General features: G+C 40.9%; 1 non-coding gene across 1 annotated transcript; it reads left to right on the forward strand.

Moving 5' to 3' along the window:
- The first annotated feature begins 499 nt into the window (after positions 1-499).
- LOC138388687 (small nucleolar RNA U3) lies at positions 500-712 on the forward strand. The gene has a single exon (XR_011234192.1). It is a non-coding gene; the product is annotated as a small nucleolar RNA U3 (small nucleolar RNA).
- Positions 713-23,471: the final 22,759 nt, after the last annotated feature.

The following is a 23,471-nucleotide window of genomic DNA, read 5'->3' on the forward strand; positions in this document are numbered from 1 at the left end:
ACTTACATACGTGTTTTATACAAGGAAGCCTTATATCACCACCTTAAATAGAAAATTAATATCCCTTGTGATACATAAACCTTAACCATAAAAAATAAACACAGTGACAACAGAAGCATTATGAAATTCACCTTGCAGAGAGTGTTGACTTCAGAAGGTTTGAGCCTAAGGTTTGCTTTTACTTTATTTATAAACAAATGAATAAATAAAGATGATTAATAAGCAGTGGGGAAGTGATACGGGCATTTTGACTCCAAATTGCAACCTACTCCTTGGCTAATCAGAAGGCTAGAGAATTAAAAAGAGACTATCTCTCATTTTCATGAGTCTGTTGTGTTTAGCACTGTATGTAGATACCCCACCAAAATGACCCAGGTATCACCAGGTGTACCGTGCCTCACTTTGGAAAATGCCAAGCTAAAGGGTCTCTAAAGTTCCCTGGGCTCTGACATTCAGTAATTTTAGGTTGTTATGGTGATGCCTTTTAAATTATAACATCAAGAATATACTTTCAGGGACCATTTCTATAGTTCGTTACTAGTGAAATTTCTCTGAACATGTGGAGCATAGAAACCAGGAGTGAGAGGTGCAGCGCCCCCTCCTGAGGGTGAAGCTGGCTTTGGTGTTGCTGGGCTGCCCCTGACATTTACCACTGAGGATCCTCTTCTCTTCCCTGGGAAGAGTAAGAGAGACAGGATGCAGTCTGAATGGTTCCCCCCGGCAAAAAAAATAAATAAATAAACAATATCATCATAAAAATGATCAATGTGAGGTAGACATGACTATACAAAATGGAGTGTGGAAGCAGTGAGCCTGATTTTTCTGCTTGACTCCAGAAAAAAAGTCTTATACTTTTAAGACGACTCTTCTCATGGTCATGCTATCATGTGATGGAGCCAGATTACAATTTACCAAGTTGTTACAAGGATTGAGGTCTCCCCAAAACGCCAGCTACTTAGGAAACTAGCCTCCAAACACAGGTAGTTTTTCTGCACTCTAAAGCAAGGCTTTCCTGAAAACCAATGGACAAATAAGCTGTCACCACCATATATCTTTTTCTAAATCTTTGTCTCTATAGAGAGGATAAAATCTTCCTTGGGTTACTGTCAATAAGGTGAAAAATGTCTCATTAAAAAGGCAAGACAGACCCAATAGTAGAATACAGGAGGGACAGTCCCAGAGAATGGATTGAGCTCAGAAGTGTTTTATCCAAGGTAATCCAAGAGTCTACTGTCAAGACAGAGAAGTCATAGTTTGGAGAAACCATGGTCAAGAGACAGGCTGAATTATTATCCAGGAACAACCTGCTGTGAATTGAGGGGAAGTTTTTGTGGTTGACTGAGCAGCAAGAGAAATCACGGGAGAGTTGAGGAGTAAGGAAAAACGAGCCAACCTAGTGGTGCAAGGGGCTAAGGTGAAGAATAAGGCCCATGTGCCAGAAAGTTCCATCTACGTGTCGGCTGCAGCCCACTGCCTATGAGCACATATGCATTCATCTATCAATGCACAGGGACCCTTCCCAGGGCCTGGAATGTGTAAATCATTGTGTGAGGCTGTGCCAAGGGGAATGCAGAAGGCAACAGAGTATTAGTCAAGATGCTTAGAAGGAAGAAACAAACAAGACAAGGAAACCGTGGCAATCCCAGCAGTGTCCAGTGAGCCAAGAGAGGCACAAAAATTGCCACAGGAGGGAGCTCAGAGGAAGGTCGGTCACCTTTGGCTGGGAAGAATTGGGTGGGGAATGCCTAGTGTTCTCTAAACATCTCCGCTTTATCATGAAACAATAATTTTATAGAAGTTGGGGCCTTTACACAGTATCCTGAGGGACTGGGGAAGCTCAGATCAATGTGACAATGAGGGAGGTGAAAGAGATTTTCAGGCAGAGAAAACAGCTTGAGCAAAGGCAGGAAGGCAATTATTTACACCTTCCTAGATGTTTTCTACTACAGAAACCAAAACCTAAATAATCTGTCAGCACATGCAATGATTGCTGACTGAATCCTGAAAATTTACAGGCAGCTGACACAGGAAAATTGAGTAATTCATTTGATATTATCATAGCACCCATGATCTTACATGAAGAGGAAAACGCAAATGCTTTAATGATTTGAAAAGGCTTCTCTTTGATTCTACAATTTGAAAATTGTTTTGCAATAAAATACTTTGATGTGCTTATAAATACCATATTGCAATAAAGTGATCTCTCCTGGACTAGGCTTTCGGAGTGGGGGTCATTTCTCAAATGGGAAGTTGGGAAATTTATGAAAAAAAAAAATTGAAGTGAATTTTAAGTCATCTGGTATCTGGTCACATGTTCAAACTACAGAAGGTAGCAGCGCTTACTTCTATTGATGGAGAATTCTTCCCCTTAACAACATTAGAGCGTTACAACTCATTCTGTTGATGTTGTGAGATGGAATAAAACAAGGAAAATGTTGAGCTTTAGAGAAACATCTGAGGAAAATGGTAAAATGAGGACTATCTTCTTGACCCTGAAATAAAAGTGTTGCTTTTTTTTTAACTACTATTTTAAAATGAATCAAATGGGACTCAAAGAAATAAGTAAATGATCCAAGTTCATTAAAAGTCTTAGTTCACTCAGGCTACTGTAACAGAATATGACTGACTGGGCACCTTATGAGGGCCTGTGTCCTATCTTTTCATTGGTCTTCAAGTGGCAGAAGTGGTAAAGGAGCTCTCTTAGGGCCTTTTTTATAAGGGCACTAACCCCATTCATGAGGTTTTCACCCTCATGATCTAATAACTTCCCAAAGGGCCCACCTCCAAATACTATCACATTGAGGATCCGATTTCAACATATGAGTTTGGGGGTACATAAACATTCAGTCTACCTCACCAAGTAAGGGAAGAAAGATCCAGGTGACAAGGGACTGACCAGCTCCCTTGTCAATCCCTCCCTTGAGCAATGCTCTTGGCCCTCGCTCCCTGCAAGTTCAACCCCAGACCTGGAGCTGCCTCTACTTACTACTACAACCTCCAGCCCTGGACCTACACACTGGACGTGAACTCTACTTCATGTCAAATTCCTTCCACCTTACTGCTTCCAAAATACATGATCAGTAGTAGAAAAGCTTGCTCTTCCCCCAGTTTTCCCCATCTTAGTAAATGATATCACCATCCATTAAGCAGCTAACACTAAAATACTTAGAAGTTATTCTTGATTTCCCTCTTCCCTTCTATATTAGCTTCCTATGGCTACCATGACAAATTTACAACAAACTTGGTGACTTAAAACAACAGAAACTTATTCTCTCATGGTTCTGGAAGCCATAAGTCTGAAATTGGATGTTCCAGCGTTGATTCCTTCTGGCAGCTCTGAAGGAGAATCAGTTCCATGTCTCTCCCAGCTTCTGGTGCTTGTGGGAAGTCTTGACATTCCCTAACTTGCAGATGTTTCATGCTATTGTCTGTCTCTGTCTTCACATGACCTTCCCTTCTGGGTCTCTGTGTCTATCTCTTTTCTGTCTCTTGTAAGGAGACGTAGGATTTAAGGGCCTACCCTAATCCAGGATGATCTTATCTTAAATGCATCTCAAAGATTCCTATTCCAAATAAGGTCACATTCTGAGGTTCTAGGTTGACATATCTATTGGGGGCACAATTCAATACACTACACCCTCCTTCCCACATCGAATCAGTCCCAAGTCCTGCTGGCTTTACTTCCACCATATATTTCATTCTCTTTCCCTTCTACCCAACTTCATTACTACCATTCAGGCTGACATCACCGTCGCCTCTTCCTGGACCACGTCCATGGCAGCCTGACCAGGCCTTCTGCCTCCACACATCTTTCCATCCATTCTTCCCACTGCAGTGGAAAAAAATCATATCTCATCACTTCTCTACCTAAAATCCTCCAATGATTGATCATTAATTTAGAATAAAACCTGGCCAGGCATGGTGGCTCACCCCTGTAATCCTAACACTCTGGGAGGCCAAAATGGGAGGATCACTTAAGTTCAGGAGTTCAAGACCAGCCTGAGAAGAGAAAGACCCTGTCTCTACTAAAAATGGAAAACTTAGCCAGGCATGGTGGCATGCGCCTGTAGTCCCAGCTAATCAAGAGGCTGAGACAGGAGGATCACTTGAGCCTAGGAGTTTGAGGTTGCTGTGGGCTAGGTTGATGCCACAGCACTCTAGCCAGGACAACCAAGCAAGACTCTATCACCAAAAAAAAAAAAAAAAGTTAGAATGAAACTCAAACTCCTCACTATAGCCTCCTGAGACCTCATGATCTGGCCCCTACTGTGGCTTGAACCTTCTAACCTACCATCCTCCACCCCACCTTGTGTTTTGTTTTGTTTTGGGGGCTACATATTTATTATTTATTTTTATTTCAGAATATTAAGGGGGTGCAAATGCTTTAGTTATATAAATTTGCCTTTGCACTGCCCAAGTCAGAGCTACAAGCCTGCCTATCCCCCAGACAGGGCAGACTGCATCTGTTAGGTAGGAATGTTTGGTTTGGTTTGGTTTGATTTGCTGTTCCTCAGACCCTTCAAGTTCATTTGTGTCTTAGGGCTTATTCCTAGCTTTCCCTCTAACAGACAAGCCCTTTTTGCATCATTTCCCCATCTCTGCATTGCTGACTCCTCTGTCATTCTGATTTCAGCTTAAATGTTACCTCTTTGGGAAGGCCTTTCCTGACCACCACAAAGAAGTGCTATCTAGGAAGTTTTCATCAAAGCATTTAGCCTTAATTTTCAGCTTAACACCCAACACTGTCTGATAACTTTCTTGTTTACTAGTCGTTGTTGGTTTTGTGATTGTTGTTTGTCCATGATAAAAGATGATTGTTTTATCACCTGCCTTGCCCCTGCTAGGACATATGCTCTGAAATCAGGGACATCATCTATTTGTCACAATTAAATCCTCAATTCTAGAACTCTCTGGAACACAGTAGTTTCTCAATATATATTTGATTATTGGCCAAATGAAGGATAAAATGAAAGCTGCTCATGCTTAAATCTCTTGTCTTGAGGATGGGTAACAGGACACAACTTCTGAAACCCTCAGGTAGGAAAGGATCTAGCTAGATGAGTATGCAAAGTCCACAGGCATCTTCTAGAGCTTGGGACATGCAGAGGCAAGTAGGAACAACAGATTTCCAACTGCTACAGAATCAGACCCAGAACCTTTGCCTTCTTATCTGCACTTAGGTATACACAGTTTAATGCTGGAGTTGATCAGAAGATTCACGTAATTGAGAAGGGCGTGGATGTCAGCATTGGTCATAGATCCTAGAGAACTTAAAATGAAAACTAATGGCCAAAACTTGGTTTGGCCATTTGAAAAATGATACAACAAACACAGTATGTGTCTCTGAATTTCTATGCATCATGATTATGTATCTCATCCAATGTGTGTCAAATTAATGGAAATAGAAATGTTTTCAGTGACAATTATAAATCACAGACCTCTCTAGGGGGCAACAGGATGCATCACCTAAGTGACCTGAGTCCCACACAACCATCATTGGGAACAACCAAAAAGTAAGCCACAGAGTAGCCAGTGGCCTCTTAAACAAGAGGGCAAATGAGACCCTGCTTTGGTCAATGTGATGAAGGGGCAGGATGGTGGCAGAGTGACCAATGCATCCCTATTTGCCTGAAACTTTCCTGATTTTAGCACTGAAAGTTCTTCCACCCTGGGATCCCCTCAGTCCTAGGAAAACTGATGTAATTATCACCCTAAATGGTAAGGACTCAGGCCTGAAACTTTCTGTTGACTTATTAACCTCCTGACTCAATTTTATTCCTAGCTCAAAGGACCTAGAAAATGGTTTGTCCAACAGTCACTACTGCTTCATGTGCTCTGGTTTCTCTCTCACTGATCATTAAGGACAATTTGCCTAAAATGTTCCTCCCAGCATCAACAACCACCTGAACCTCAAGTCCATCTCTCTGGCCCAAAGACCCCATGTGTTCCTTTTGCCTGGGAGCAGAGGCCCCTACCCTCCCCTACAAGTAGGGTCAACACACCCGGCTGCTGCCTCTGTGGCACCTCTACTCCCTGCCTGTGGCACCCCTACTCAGTGCCCCCTGAGCTTCCTGCAGCCCCCAGACCTGCCACGTTCTTGGTGTCATGTTCTTGGGACTGCGTCTGTGATGCAGTTCTCTCTTATGCATCCCAGGCTGCTCTCTCATCCTTGGTCCAAACCCCTCTGCTTTCTGTCTTTCAGTGATTGCACATAGTTCCTGGTTCACTAGGTCCCTTCTTTCCCCATATCAGATAGATATATAGATTTATTTTAATGTCTGTCTTCTATATCATTTCCTAGATTTAGTGGCATTTGAGTAACCATAGCATATACTCAAGCTGCCATTTTAAAACTATGCAGCCTGCACAATTTAATCTCCTTTAAGGCACACCTGATAATGCATGTAACATAAGAAGGAAAAGAAGAGTTCAAGAATACACAACATAAGCAAATAAATGAAACAAACACTACCTCCAAAGGTGCTGACAGCAGGATCAGCTGCACACAGAGGGAGGCAAGTGTCCTGGATCTGCTTTTCTACCTTTGATGTGTTGCTCATTGATTTTAAGCCTGAACATCTCCTTTTTCTATAAGTTTTAGGCACAGCTAGGTCATGAGATCTACTTTTTTGGACCAGCCACCTGATGATAGTGGGAAACTTAACAAGAGCATCAAAAGAGTTTGAGTGAGCACTTAATTGGCTTTACCAAAAGTTATAATGACATCATGTTTGACCCATTAGAGCATGGCAGGATAAGTGATATGATAAATGTCTGCATGAAGAGTTTGGGGGGTGCAACGTTAAGTAACCTATACACCACAGTAGATTTCCCTTACAACAAGGAACACAAGCAAATCCATGGCCTCTAGATTTACATGTGAGACATATGGATACGTAAGAAGCAAATGTGTCCCAAAGAGAAAAAGAGAGAAATCGGAGAGAATGGGGAATGTTCAGGGACAAGGAGGAGAAGAAAAAGTAAGGAGAAGAGAGAAGAAAAGGAGAAAGAAAGGAAAGTGGGCTGTGAGACCCATAGAAAGGAAAAACTCTGCCTGAGACATTTGGGGAAGGCATTATGAACAAAGAGACATTGGAACTAGGCTTTGAAGGTTAAGTAAGACTTTGACAGCAGAAAGATATTCCAGACAGAGTAACTGGGTATATAAAGATGTATATTCAGTAAGTGAAAATGTTTAAGGTGGCTGGAATATGATGACGTGTTTTTACTGGGACATAGACATGGGTGAGGAATAGTGTCAGAAAGACTGAATGGAAATTAGGGCCAGATTGTAAAAAGCCTTGGATGCCAAGGTGAACATTTGTTCCTTCTCCTGTGGGCAATGGAAAGCCACAGAAGGATTTTCAGCAGCAGGTGACATTATTAAATTCATTTTTTAATACAAATATTCCAGTTGCAGCGTGGAGGTATGGTGGATGATGTAACATGCCACCCGGATCCTGCTTCAAGAATAAAGGATTTGGGTGGAAGTTGCTGGAAAAGCTGTCAGCCCCTTTTAGGGACTGACTCAGTTGAAGGGATACCACTCTCCACCAAGATCATGCCCCTTCCTGAGGTAGCCAGCACCCGGCGTCTGATTGACATGCTTGGGATTAAATGTCCAACCCCATCACCCCAACTCAGAACAGCTCTGAAGAGTTATTATCTCATCTTCTCAACTCCCTGCAGTTCCCTGCTTAGGCTGCCACTGAGACTACCTCCCAGCTGGCTTATCCCTCTGCCAAATCCTGACTGTGTCCCTTCCTTTCCCTTTCCACATGTTATCCCAAGAGCACTCCCTAGCAAACTCCTGTACATTACCCTGCGTCTCAGTCTGCTTCCCAAGAAATCTAACCCAGGACAGTGGAGTAGACTGAAAAGGAAGGAGGGAAGAGGCAGGAGGTGAGTTGCCACTGGGCTGGGACTGCACCTGCTGGACTTTCCACAACATGCCCTGTCCAGGTGGAGACCACGTCCTGTTGCATGTTTCCTGCTACCCTGATTTTCCTAACTCCTGGGCTAGTCTCCTGGCTCCTGAGATTATCAGTGTGCTCTAGTCACCAAATTAAATTTTCATCATTTTTGGAAAGCAGAAAAGAGAATGTTCCATAGGCAACTAAAATACGAAAAGAGGAAAAGTGTCCCTGCCACAAGACAGCACAGAATGGTAGAGAGGAGGGCCTGATCATACCGGAAATGGGGGGAAATAAAATCAACCAACAGGTCAGCTGCTAGGAAACATATCATCTTTCCTGAACACAAATCATTCAAGAGAGAACACCTTTTAAATAATTCAATAGACACTTCCAAGCTTTTTAATCTATACATAGAGATTTTTTTAACAATATCAGAATCAAACTGTATGCACAGTTTTGCATCTTGGTTTCCCCCCACCCCATCTTATGTTATTTCCTTTGCATTTCCCATGTCAGGAAGAGAAATAACCTTTTGATTCAGCAAGGGTTCCTGGAGTCAGTTTGTACACTTGGGTTTTTATTTGAAATATAAATTAATTGATATAAGGAAAGCTGGCGTCATGCTGACGCATAAGAAGCTGGCAACCGATCAAATGTCCTTCCTTCAAATGTATGGCCATCAGACACACACTCGTCTCCCGCCTCTCCACACACGCATCCGGCCCCTGTTAGAGTTCAGTTTAATTGTTTTACTAAATACAGTAGGTAAAAATAATATTCATAAAATGTATGTAACATATAAATAATTGCCATACAATGAACACCTTGGCTCTCACTGCCAGTTTTTATGGGCCAGCATGCTTACACTGCGCTACTCACTGTCTATTTTTAAAAAGACAACATGATCATTACCTTGACATCTCCTATGGGTGTCCCCACCTCATTTCAAATCTCTCCACCTCAAAATTAGAAATCACTCTCTCAAATTTTGTGTTTATATTTCATTACTTAACTTTATAATTGTGTACATGTTTGTATCTTTAAACTATATACACAAGCATGCATATATATGGTTGTACATGTTTTTGAGCTTTATTCAAACAGAATCATACTGTGCGTATTCTTCTGTGGCTTTTTTTTTTAATTCAGTGATCCTGATATTAACCTACATGCATTTAATTGAAGGTAGGTTGATTTTTTCAACTCCAACTCATAAACACCATAGTCTCTGATGTTCATAAAAGCCCCAGGTAGTCAGGAGTTAGTAACTTCCCTTTCCCTCTTCCCAAGAGAAAAGACACATTTGCAAATCAGTGTCAGGGTTTCCATAATGTAATGGTCCTGCTGGAAAACACTGGGTTTTTTCCATTCCTCTCACCACCCCACCTCCCACAGGGACACAAGGCACTGCTGCCAACATCACCGTGGAAAAATGTGTCCGGTGAAACATCCCTCTTGGCACGCCAGGCATCCAACACCCTTTGCATCTGGGGGGGACAGGCTCAGCATGCCAGCGCTCTCCTCTCTACTCTGCCAAATGGTCCTATCCCAGGTCTTCAGCCAGCAGCTGCCACCACCCTACATCCAAACCCTCCTGTACCTGACTGCCTGGGCTGGACACCTGACCATGGCTTTCTCAGCTCACACATGGGAGGAAGAAAGAATGATCTTGGGGAAACCGCTATCCTCTGATGTTCTGGATCTACGCTTTCACTTATCATTTTGTTCCTGAGGCAAATTTTCCAAGTCTAAAAGGCGACCCCACATGGAAGAAAGGGCATATCGAGAGCCATTTCCCCCTCATTTCAGCCAAATAAAATAGGAGTCTGTTCTGTTGGCCCTCCACATTTAGCATTTCCACCACAGCCGCCGCTGGGGATTTCCCCTCTCTGAAGAAGACTGAATTAGCCCCTCAGCCAGGCTGGCTGGCCACAGAGCACTCTGGATTCCAAATGTCAAAGATTTCCATCCAACAGGCTCCAATCTTTTTCTCACATTGCTGTGCCTGCAAAGGCATAATCAACAAACCATGGACTTCTTTCCAGAGAATCTATTTTCCCCTTCTCAGGGAGGAAATTCTAGTCCTATATCAGGCATTCGTTCTTCCAATGTGACATCTCTGGGGACTCACTGCCTTATCTCTGAAGGCTTCCCTGACCATCCCCACAGCCCTAGCACAACTGACTCATCCCTTCTCTGAGCCCCTCATTCACTGCATGGAGTGCACCTGTAATAAATTATTGCCTTTATTTACTTCACCGATTTTCTTCCTTACTAGGCTATGGGATCCTTGCAGGGTAGAAGCATGTCATAATTATCTCTATATCCCCAGCTCAGGCCAAGGCCTGGCACAGAAGAGGCACCAGCGACTCTATGAAGGTTGGCCTGAATCTCCTACTCCCGGCCTCCCCCCACCAGGGGACCTGGAAGGCCAGCCAGAGTGCCACACAAACAACTTGGAGCCAGGGGCTAAGCTCCAAGAGGCTGGCAAGGGTGTGTATCTTTCTCTGGGAAAGAAGATGAACAACATGAGGCAAACCCCAGGCCAAGACCTGGGACAAAGGTAAGAGTCCAAATAGGGGGTACTAAGCACAAATTTTGAGTCTGAAAGGTTAGAGTGGGGTAATTCCTGAGAGATAGAGCCAAAAAGTAAGCTGGATACTACGACTAACCACAGCAGAACAAGAACAAGCTAGGAAGGCTTAGAGCCATGAGCCAGCCAGGCTTCAACAGAGTGAAGGCAAGTAGGTCATAATCAAATTGTGATTGGCCTTGAATGCCATGCTATGGAATTTGGGCATTATTCTGTGAGATGATGGTAAAATTACCCCCTTGGCACAAGGTCAATTGGCTTCCCCCAAATGAAGCCTGGTGTGACGCAAGCCTGCTTAAGAAGAGCAACGTAGCTTCTCACACCAATAGGAATTGAACTTGAATTCTGTCTCTTACTCTGGTTCCAGGAAAGGCACCTATGTGGCTTGAAAAGTCTTGGCACGATGTCAGATTAACTCCATAAACTTATCCCACACTGGCAGGTTTCTAGCAGAGAATGACGGAGTCGGGCCCAGTGACAGCCTCCTTCCCCCAGATGGTCCTTTTTCTCTGAACTCTGCCATTGTCCTCTGTAAAATAAAGATATGAAGTTTTTCTCACAGAGTTCATCATCTACAAAGCTAGAAGGCATGTTTTTTCTAGAAACAACCAGATAAAAAGTTTTGTGCTAAGGGTTTTACAGTACATTGAAAGTATCCGTATTCCCGGCATGTCAGACCCTGATGTTGAGCAGAGCAGGAGCCCACAGCCCACAATGTCTATGAGGTTTTGGAGCTGAGAGGGCTTTGCCTGGACAATTTCTGAGAAATCTGGACCCTGTACAGAGATTATCCCAAACTGAGATCAATCTGGTCAGATATGCCTGGTTCCTATATCCTTAAATCTAAAAGAAGATCACCAAATTCTGCTAAAAATTCCTAGATCACAAAACCCAGCCATTGACCTTATTTCATAAAGTCAGTGTTGATGAAAACAGAAAGAAAACTGCAAGTGGGGCATTTTGGACCAGTAAGGGCCCTTAAAAGTCATCTAGTCCATCTAGTCCAACATCCTAATATTGCCAGTGAAGGAACCAAAGCCCAAAGTGCGGACTAAGCCAGTGTCAGAAATCTGGATGGAGAAGGAACTGGGAAACAAAATCATGCCTTCCTATCTCAAATACCACAACTCAAAAACTGATTCGATTGTGGTTTTATTTTTTTAATGACATAAAAACAGTAAAGAATGATAAAATGGGAACAAAACAAGAGAAAAATACAATTCAAACACTAAAGGGTGAAAAATACAAATAACCAAGAAAATAAACTGTTCAAATAGCTGATACAAACCAAAGAATGCCAAGGCCCTAGTGAATTAATTACATATATTTTATGAAAATGTGAAATGCAGGTGACCAGGCAGAGGCGTGACCCTAGCTCTCAGCTCATCTGAACTACTAATGTTGAGAGCATGGAATATTGAAACAATTAGGTTTGCCAAACTGAAGGGAGCTGAGAGGAGGACTGGATGTGTTTTTGTATGGACCCAAAATGGGGGGCTCTAAATGGGAATGTCATAGGTGGAGGTGACTGGAGCCCTGTGGTCCTACCATCACCTTTTTGAAACTTGACTTGCAGAGAATCTGCACAAATCCCCAGAACACATGAGTTCCCTTCCTGAGCCCCAGTTTCCTTAGCCCTGAAATGAGGATGATAAGATCCACTTCCCAGGGCACAGCACAAGTAGCATCAAAATCCGCTGGTAAACCATGGCCTTACTGAAATGTAAGAGCATTGTTGCTCCAGTGTTTATGGGACCAGGGAGTTTGCCGGAGAATCTGTGATTTTGTGTACCTGCTTTTTGTAACAAATGACAAGAACATTCCACAGAGGAATAGCAGAAAATTCTTTTCCAGAGGGAATAGAGAGAGGTATTTAACAACCCATCAAAACAGCTATACATCTTGCTGCCTGCCCAGAGTGGTAACCAAACCATAAATTTAAATGGCAAAACAAGAAAAAAATGTGCAGTTTTTTTTTTAGAATAATGGTATTCCAATATGCCATACATCTTCTGTGCAATTATCTAAGCAGTTTCTTGTCTAAGGTGATTTTTAGACACCAGGCAAAAAATGCTACTGCTAATCTGGACTGCTTCATTGTTCCTAAAGATGTTACCTGGGAGAGACATCAAGCTGGGAAACAGGAGAGCTGAGTTCTGTTCTCAGTTCTGCTCTGTCTTTACTGACTGGCCTCAGGTGCATCCCTTCCCCTCTCTTGGTCTCAGATGTCTCATGTCTAAAATGGAGGTTTGACACAGAGGCGCTATCCCTGGACACTGCCATATTCAGTTCTGAGTCTCTCGTTCTAGCTTTTGAGTTTGGCTTGTTGGCTTCCTAAGACACCAGTGTGAGAAATCTTCACGTAGCAGGGAAGCTGGGCTGCCCAGGTGTGACACTGAATGGCAGGTTCTTTGGGTTCCTCCTCTTCTTTGGGCCATTCCAGGAGAGGATGAAAAGATAGCTGAACAGGCATCCCAGTCCAGGACATTTTCCTTTTGTCATTCGCTGCGCTGTTTCTTTATTTGCCTTTCAGCACCATCTCAAACCCCCACGCTCACCACTTCAGACCACCAGTGCCCTCTGTGCCAATCATTGACTGCCCCCTCAAAACCAGGATGTAGGGTGACACCTTTACACACGATGCTTGAAACATAATACTGACTAAAACTGAAACTGCAGCTATTAGCCTGGACATAAGAGAAGACCCAGGAACCATTTCTCACCTCTGACAATCAGAATATATAGAGACATTCTGAATAGCCCTGAGAGAGAATTAGAACCAACTATGTATGGGAAGAAAGTTTTACAATAATACATATCAGCCCATTTTATGGTCTTCCTAAATAGTGTTAATTTAATAAAACTTTTTTGGCTCTGAAATATTTTCTTAAAGCAAATGTGCATGTAATTATCTAACAGTGCCCTGTGTGTATATATGTTTTCATATGCTTTACATGTTGTTATATGCTCTACATGTTGTTATATGCTCTCAGCCAGTAAGAGCTATGGAGCATGTTGCATCAAAGAAAACACTACCCCCATCCTTGAATTGAGTGTGCTCTACAACATGTATGGTTTATCTGCTATGGCCTCTTTTTATGCCTCTGTGTGTGTGTGTGTGTGTGTGTTTTAACCCACAGTGGAATGCAAAACCTGAGACTAGTGCTGGATTTTCTGGAATTTATTTTTACCTATTGGATATTGAATGGCAATTAAATTGCAAATTTTGCTGCATTTTAAGACCTCTTCAAGGAAATGGATGAAGAAAGTGAGAGTGAAGACTAGCAGGTAATCAGGAGGGCCTTAGCCAGATTGTCCCTACACTTGATTTGCCTGGACTATATGCTGATTGAAGAAATTCCTGCTCTTCTCTCAGTGCCTCACCACCTGGATCAGCTGAGGCCGCTCATCTTTGCTCCACAGAAGTGATGTGCTTGGACCTGTTCCTGCAAGCTCGAAGTTGGCCAGGGTGAATTTAGATACAGAAAATACAGAGCACTATATTGCCTTGACCACATTCCTGCCAGATGTCCAGAACCTTAACCTCACTCAAGACCTTGCCCCTAACTTTCCACACAGGGTGGCTTGTGAACTCTCAGAGAGGCTCTCAGAAGCTCTGTCCTTCTGCCGTCTCCTAGGAGGTGTTGCCTCCCAGTGGCATGGCTTACATAGTAAGTTTATGCTTATAACTCAGGTGTTTTCATGCCTTTCCTTTTGACTTACATGGACATAATCACTGATAACACAATAAAATATTTGGTTGGGGAAAAGATGATGAGCAGCTAATTAGAGGTTGGTGGAAGACTTTTGACATTATGTGACACTGTTGACATCTTAAGTGATCCTGCTGCCTGGAGAGCTGAGCAAGAATAGTCTGATGGGGGAAGCCACAACTGGAAACATGTGGTTGGTTACTTCAGAGAACATAAGAAAACATTTGGACAGACACCACACTGCAGAGACCCCCATTCCACGCGGATGTACTTAAGGGTCCCATTTCTAGAATCTATGCCCTAGTGAGAAATGCCATAAGTTTGGCAACAGCAATGGACTATTTCCCAATACGAGGAGTTTTCAAACATCAGTTGAGTGTGAAAGGATGTTCATTTAACCTTATTGATAATAGTGAAAAACCAGAGATAAATTAAAATCCAACAATAGATTTGTTACCAAAAGTTTGGTAAATCCACACAATGAAACACTATAAAAATTATGATGTAGATATTTATTTATTTATATGGGAAAATATTCACAATATAGTGAAAAATAGGTAAGGTATAGCATGTCATTCATAGACAAGACTCTGGACAGCTATATACCTAACTGCTAACTATACTTATCCCTGAGCGGTGAAATTCTACTTGCTATTGTTGTTTTTATTTTGCTTATATGTATTTTCTAATTTAAAAAATGAATATATATTGTTTTTATAATATTTTGAGGCTAAAATGAATAACTGTTTATTAGCTTTCATGATATTTAAACCCTCCTCTAATGCTGAGAATCTATGAAACTGATTACCCAAAACTATAAATGACCAATGTCTTGGTCCCCCTCCCATCTGGCCAACCCCTCACCTGGAGGCTCTTTTGTTTCCCCTGGATATGTCACCAATGATAGCCAGAAAGCTGGTCCCTAGGACATGGAGTCACACTGATAAGTCCCACAGTAGCAGCAGGAATTGTGACGGGCACAGGAGCAGCACTGGAGCAAAAGGACAACATGGCTGAAATAACACCAGCGCTCTGCGAATAATAAACAGGAAGGGGCACCGCTGGGATCAGGTGAACTCCACAGTTTGTTTTCTTTTTGTTGTATTTCCCCTTTCATGAAACAAGGACTTGCCTTTGGGTCTTACAGGCCCAGTGATACTGTTATTTTGAGTTGTTCGGTGGCATTGCAGAGGATGAAAGAACTCTTGTTAATTCTACATCTAAACACAACACCCACTCCAGGCAGCATAAACACTATTATACCGAGTTGGCAGATGAGATTTATAGATATGTATGTAGAGGACAAGTTGAAAATTAGCAAGGAGAAGCAGAGCATCATAATGAATGTAATAAATGTAATCCATTTTGTTGACAAAATAGGTGAATAATTGTATTTTTAAATGAATTTGTGGAGGAATAAATACATTTAATTAGAGGCTAATATTCTCAAATATCAGGTCAAGATTAAGGTCAATGCCAAATGCTAATCTCCATACCTCACAGGAGTGTTGAGGATTTAGTTTCTAAGAAGATAATTGACTCAAAAGTCCTTTGTACCCTTTGTGAAGGATTGTTATTGTTGGTATGAGTAATAGTAAAAAAAAAACTATGTAAGTTATTCTCTGATTTCTTAAGAACACTAACTTTCACCAAAGGCCTGTTGCTGCCTGCTATGTTAAGATATACAAAACCATGTTAGAAACATCATTGTTTTTCTTTCTTGAAAAAAACTGAACTCAATATCTAGAACCCCACAGAAACATGTAAAATGTTGAACTTTCAAGCACTGAACTAGGCATATCAGTCCCTGCTTTGGCATATTAAAAATATCACATCTGAAGGGAAATGGTGATTCAAAATATTTTCTGCACCAAGCTACTTCTGAAACAAATATTAAGAATTTAAGTGTCTAAAAAATGCTTTATACAAAATAATACTTATGAAGCCTCTATATGGGCATGTCCATGTGGTTTTCACTGTTGACCTATGAAAAGGATACCAGAACGATGTTTTATTGAGGAAAACTCGAAGCTAAGAGTGATAAGGTAATCTCTCCAAAACCCCACAGGCAGAAATTTTCAGGGCCAGAATTCTAATCTACATCTTTTGATTTCAATACTTATGCCTTTTCTACTTTAAATGATCTGCCTGTCTTCTCCTGCTCCATTGGGTAGCATCATGACACACTGTGTAGGTTTCTTACTTGAAGACCTACAGAAGAGTAGCTTATGGGAAATGGCTTATGCTAGGCAGGTCACCCTCTGCCCTGCTGGTGACCTCCTGGTTGCCTAACTCATGATTGCAGTGAAGTCACAGTTATCCTAATTGCCATCATCACATGACCAAGCCATGCAGGAAAGGTGTTTCCTCCCAAACCCTGAGCATTTGGATCATTGTTTATGGCGGAAATAATGTTGGGGGCTGACCCAGGATAAAACAGCGGGTCATGTAATTTAAAGTCACGTTCTATTAACAGGAAGACATGCAAGTTCCTGACACATAGGCGTTGACTTGCTGCTGTCATTCTTATTCAGGCTCCATTTGAGTTGAAAATGGAAATAATGAACTTAGGCCTACACTTACTACTTTGTTAGAAGTAAGAGAAAAATGTCCTCCCAGAACTGAAAGAAAATATTTGAGAAGTATTTGGGGTCAATGGAGAAAGCACCAGAGTTCTCTAATCCCATAAACCTGGGTTTTAATACTTACTAAATTATAAGATCTTGGGCCAGTTTTTCAAACTTTTCAATCCTTAATTTCTTTGTGTGTTAACTAGGTTCTATAGATTGCACACTCAGGGACTGACAGAGCCAGGACTAAAACTCAGATTCCATCCACGGGAGGCCTATTGCACATGAACATGGATGTGCATTTCAGAAGACCCATGAGGATGAACATACAGAAGCGTGCACTGGTGCAGAGTGGGGAGCCTGACCTTACACTGGGGGGTGCCAGAGACTGGGTGATGGTGGAGAATGCATGACAGAAATGGGTTTAGGAAAAGAAAATATTATAGTACCCACATAAGAAATTTCAAGGCAAACTACAGCAAGCCCAGAGGTATTTGATAAGTCCATCTGAAGTTCTAAGGGCATAGATCTCCAGAGAGATCTGGTTCAGTTTCATGAGATAAACCAAAATCCTGAAATTTCCCTAAACACATTTCAATCAAATGAGTTAATTCTTTATCTGACACTCACTAAGCATTTATGCTGGCCAGACACTGGTGGGTCTTTTCCACAGGAAAATTTAGAATCCAGAGGGAGAAACAGATGCACAGACATGTACACAGACACTGTGAAGATGTAAACTAAGTAGGCTGGGAAGATTTTTTTTCTTAAAGCATAAATGAGAGCTAAGGAGAAAACTTGCCAGCCTTAAGTTTCCAAGTTGGGTCTCTAGAGTTAGGTGATTTACAACCTGTTTAACTCGTGGGTAATGTTCTCTTTGATCCTCTTTGCTGTTTCCATATCATTTCTCCTCCTACTTCCTATTTTCTACTAAAAAAAAAAAAAAAAAAAAAAAAAGAACACTCAGCTCCATTCAAAGGCCTGCCATTAGACCCACCTCACTGTTGTCCTCATTCACTGAAGAGTCTGGGATTTGGTGACTTCTCTTCTCTCACCTTGTCTTGTCACCTGTCTTGGTGACTTTGTCACATGTAGACTACCCATCCATGGCTCTGCCCCCTCACTGCCACCCTTACTTACACCTGGAATCTTACTGACCTGTTCTTCCCTACTTGAAAATTTCTCTTCCGAATATCCCAACCTTGAATGCCCACCTCCTTCTCTTACCAGCTTACATCCTCTCCCATGTTCATTTCAACAATTCCTTGACCCAGTGAAGAGCTCCAATTCACTGGGTCCATCACCTCTATCATAGCCTAACTTTCCTCTTACGCAGGTAGGTTTCATAATCACTTCCTATCCCCTTCAACTCCCTTGCCTCTCTCCATCAAACTCCTCTGGAAAAACTCCAACCCTAGTCTGTAGCATTGGGTAGGGGCCACAAGCACAAATTCCACATTTGTGAGAAGACGTGACTCACAGGAATTAGAGACCTAGACAGATTCTCTCTGGGTGTGGCAACCATTCCCTCTAGCCAATGAGTGGACTGGCTCATGCATGGATCTTGTTATATGCAGGTAAAAGTAATTAACGCATCATTGATTTAGACAGATTAGGGAAAGGAGATCGAAGGGAGGCAGGAAGGACGACAATTTGAATTCATATATAAAAAATAAGTTTCTGGCTTTAAAATAAATAAATTAATTGGAACTGCTAAAGCATGGCCAGGCAGAGGCCAGATCTGTTAAATAATAATAAAAAGCTTCCCCATTTGCATTTAGCACATTGCCTAATGACTTCTAAATAGAGGATGCTTAATTTCTTAACAGAATCGGTCTCTTCTTCAAACATCATTCATTCTCACCTTGTTGATCCTCAAGACTTAGTTAAAAAATTCTTTGTAGAAAAGTGGAAGAAAAAGGTAAAAATTTATTGCACTTCTATGATCATCAAGTTAATAAATGTTCATCATAGAAATTTTAAAAATACAGACCAGAAATGCCTGGAACAAAGTGAGCATCCGATAATTATTTTGCCACATCATTAAAAACTGTCCATAAATACTAAAATGACTGCATTCTATTAATGCTAAGTAGCTGAGGCTTATTCATTCTTCGATTATTGGACATTTTAATTGTTTCTTTTAGGATAAAAATTGTAAAAAGCACTGCCAAGAATAACTTTGAGAAAAAGTCTGTAGGTACAGTTTTAACTGTTGGTTTTGTTAAATCAAACTGCAAAAAGTGTAATAAAAGAGTTAATGGGGATTTTTTTAGTTTTAAGGTTTTTAATCTGCAATTCCAAGTTGCCTTCCAGAAAGGTTGTACCTATTAGGTGGTTTTTGCTCTCCAGAGTAGAAGAGGTCCCTGGAGGGCAGACAAACACACAAAGTAGCTTGAAAATAGTGAGAAGGTTTAAGTTCAGACCTGGCTAACATTGGGCCCCAGAAATTATGGTGCAGCTCCCTTCCCTTCTATAGAGTAACTGCAAGGGTCATATGGTTGTGAAAGCGCACAGTGTTGAGGCACAACAGCCTGAGAAGACTCTTACCACAAAATTAGCAAAGGTTCTGGCTTCAGGGGACCTCAGATCACCCATCTATACAATGATCTCCCCACCAGGGGTTCCCAGACTCAAAGGCACATTCAAATGCCCTGGGAACATGCTGAAGTTCACAAAATATACCCACACACTGACACACACACACACACACATATATATACACGCACATACATATACACTCCTATATTTGGGCATTCCTGGACCCACCCCCTAAAGATTCTGGCTCAGTAAGTCTCAGATTGGAGCTAGGAATTTGTATTTTTAACTCCTGTCCTACGTAGTTCTGATACAGACGAGCCTCTTATCAGAGATAACTTCTGAAAACCTAGCAAGCTCTGAATCTTCATCAATCTCTCATGAGAGTTATGATTACTTTTTAAATTTGATGGAGGGGTATTCTAAAAACTTTAAGAAAAGGGGTATTTAATTGTTTTAATATTTTTTGATTTTGTCCTCAAACATGCTCCAATATCAGTGTCTTTCAAAGGATTCTCAAGTGCATCCATACACTTATTTTCATAATCCTGTGGTTTTATAATCAAAACTATTTGTTCCTTTGTTTTTTTCATCCCTTAAATGTATGTTGACATACAGTTGAATATACAGGGAATTTATTTATTTAGATCTCCTTATCTGTGCTACCATGGCACTTCCTTCCTACCTCTATTCTCTGCCCAAGATAGTAATTTGTCCACTGAGCTGGCCTGCCATTCCTCTCGTCTTTCCATTAGCAATAATAACAGCAACAATAAGACATTACTGAGCACATATCAGGTCTCAGACAATATTTGGAGGACTTTCATAGAGATCACACCTTAGCTCCCTGATATCAGCAAGGCTGCCTTGTAGCTCATTGAACGTGATTTAATTTTATTAATTCCACCAATATAAATAAATGCAAAACGCACTTTCCTTTAAAAGATATACAAAACAGTACATACTGTTCAGGTATAATTTTCAGATTCCAGAAAATATAAAATGAACATGTGCCAAAGACTTTATTCAACTAATTAATTAGGAAACTAGTAAGATGTTCTGAACAATCTAAAGAATATTTGAGGAGCTAGGTACATATAGGCAATTTAATAGATTTCTATGTTAGATACAAAACTGGTCAATGACCAATAATCTGTAAATTATCTTCTGTTCCTACAGAGCTGTAGAATAGCCAATCAATAAAAAGCCAAGCCCAGCACTGCACTGACAGAACATGCAGTATTTTTATTTGCTTATTGCCAAGTTTTGGATAGTTTTCATGACAACCTGAAGTTAGTGAAAATATCACAGCTGAGGAATCAGTGCTAGCAATGACTGAGTGGGTGAGAAATCTTCATGGAAATGTGGGCAGCTTTCTGGGACCAACCACCAAAAATCAAAAAAGAAAGAGAGAGGAGGGAGGGTGGGAGAAAAAGAAGAAGAAAACAGGATTGCAAGTTTTATTCCTCATACTTCATGCCTAGAATTTGGATTTGCCCAAAATGTTATTTGCTTAGAGATTTTATCCAACTGTATTTATATTTCTGTCAAAATCAAGGCAATTGGAATTGCATACTAACAATATCTGAATAAATACAGTATTATGTTGAAAGACTAGAGGAAAGCTAAAGTTACTTATGGCTTGCTCATCTAACAGTTTTGATGTACTTTGATGGCAAACATTCTGTGGTTAAATCAGATATGCTACATGTTCATTGTTAAGATGCTTATTTAAATTACTTCATTTTGGTTTTGATATATACATTGCTATTTGGATTTTTATTCCTTTAGAGGAAGGGCATGACATTTTTTTTTTTTTTTTTTTGGAAAAAAGTTGTCATAAGTGTTTCATGTCCTAATGTCCAGATACTTCTGACATGAAAGTGATATGTTTAGATTGAAGCTGAATAGAAAGAGAAATAATCTTATGTTTCCTGCTACTTGAAGCAAGAAATACTCAGACATTTTTAGATGTTTCTAGAACTTATTATTTTTCTTTCCTTTGCACTTTAAGCTTTTAGTTCACAATGAAGGAAGAAAATTCCAGGAAAAAAAAAAAAAACAGGTTTTAGGAATGACCAAAGCCATGATGGGCTGGTACAACTGGAAAGAGCCAGACAGGTATTTGGATGGATATTCCTAATATAAATCTACCATACAATCTCATGAGGGAAAAACAACCCTTGAGATATTCCCTGCATTCATTGGTTTGGCTAACAAGAAATATCTTCAAACAAGTCTTTATAATAATACTATGAAATCTCTAATTTTGGTATTTAGTGGAAATCAGAATCACAATGCCAATAGTAAATAAAAAAATAAATAAAATTAATTTTTTAAAGTTTCCCAATGTCAGCCAACATTTCAATCACCTAAAATTCAGTATAAGGGCTCTTAACCAAAACACATCAGGCTTTGGAGAGACAAAACAGCATCCCATCCAGATTCACATACTAGGTGTTGATATTGACATAGACAAGCTTGTCCCTTTCATGAACAGCTTCTTCCTGTGTGTTGGGGGCTGCATGAAAGAGAGGGGTTACTAAATCAGTGTCTTCTGTTCCAAACACAGGACTGCAAAAGGAACAACCAACCATTAATGAGAGCCATTATGGCCACTTTACAAACACTATGACCTTTAATCCTGCCACTCCCTATAAAGTAAATGTTATCTTTTTCCTTTTAACAAATGAGGAAACCAAGGCTCAGAGAACTTAAGCAACTTGCCCAGGATCACAGAAGACCGTGCTAATGCTCCTGGTGCATGGTCCTATGTGCATTTTCACTTCCATTGAAAACCATTCCCTCCTGCCATCATCCTTGGCCTAGTAAACCCTGAGTCAAATGCTGTTGGCCAGCAGGGAAGCAAAAATGCCTCAATCAATCTTGGAACAAGCACAAAATTGGGAAAGGGATTTGGACTCTTGTATTCTGACTCCAAGACCAAACTCTTTCTCCTATTTTAGCAACCTGGGAATGGCCCAGAGGGCCGTAAGCACCATGGATGCTCTAGCATCCCTGCTCCTCTGTTAAATCTGGGGTTTGCAAGAGAAGGCCTGGTTCTCTGAACACATTCATATTCTGGATGTGCCCACATAGGAAGGTCTAGCTTCACCGTAACTATAATGTCCCATTTAAATCACATGTGGGCCTCTTGAAATGCCTATACCAGTTGTGGAGAGAGCCTAGGACCAGTGTCCATTGCTTTTCTAAGAGCTGCTCCATTCTGGTTATGATGATAATGGGATGTAATGAAAAAACTCACAAAACAATCACTGCTCCTCATGTACTGAAAGTTCATATTTTAAATCTTCTTAATTAATCATTCCACAGGTATATTACGAATACGACCAGCCAAATCATAAACAATGACCTGTCAAAGTCCAGAGCTATGACAGAAAAGAAAAACAACAATTTATCCAGCTATCCAAAAACAACAAAAAAGATACAACTAACTCTTGGGAAAACTGACAGGATAGATTTTACTCAAATTTATTTAGACCAAATGGTCTTGAGATGTGGTTAGTTTTGTTGATCTACTATTGCCAAGAGCAAGAAGTTTTGTATGAATTAGCCTGAAAAATAGTTGTTGTACTTGGTAGGCTTTCATCAGGGCTTAAATGGTGAATCTTAAACACCTTGACCAATAGCTTAATATGGCTCAACTAGTCTGAAATACAATTTGCAGATAAATCAACCTGACGTGCTTCACAGGGTCCAGTTTCTCAAAATTAGACACTGTCCTGGAACCACAGTGCTATATTTGAATGAGTGGAGTAGACATATAATCATTCTTGACCTCAGCTTTTTCCTAGACCTAACTCTCAACCATACTTAAGTCATTCTTCTTTTTTCAATTAGTACTTATTGGACTTCAGGCTTCATGAATGGCATTGAGAATGAAGAAATAAACAAGGCACAGTTCCTCCAAGAAGCACAAAGCCTATTGGGAGATATAGTCAAGTAAACCATAAACTACAGGATAAGCTGATGTTCACAAGGTCCAGAAAACCTTACATAACCTCAATCACAACCATTTTCAGTGAAACTCAGGCAAGGCTTTCAAGAAAATATGGTGTTTGATCTAAGTCCTGAGGAACAAGTAGAAGCACATTAGGTAGAGAAAGAAAAAGAGGATCAC

The sequence above is a fragment of the Eulemur rufifrons genome, chromosome 7 (genome assembly GCF_041146395.1).
Source record: "Eulemur rufifrons isolate Redbay chromosome 7, OSU_ERuf_1, whole genome shotgun sequence".
Classification (NCBI taxonomy): domain Eukaryota; kingdom Metazoa; phylum Chordata; class Mammalia; order Primates; family Lemuridae; genus Eulemur; species Eulemur rufifrons.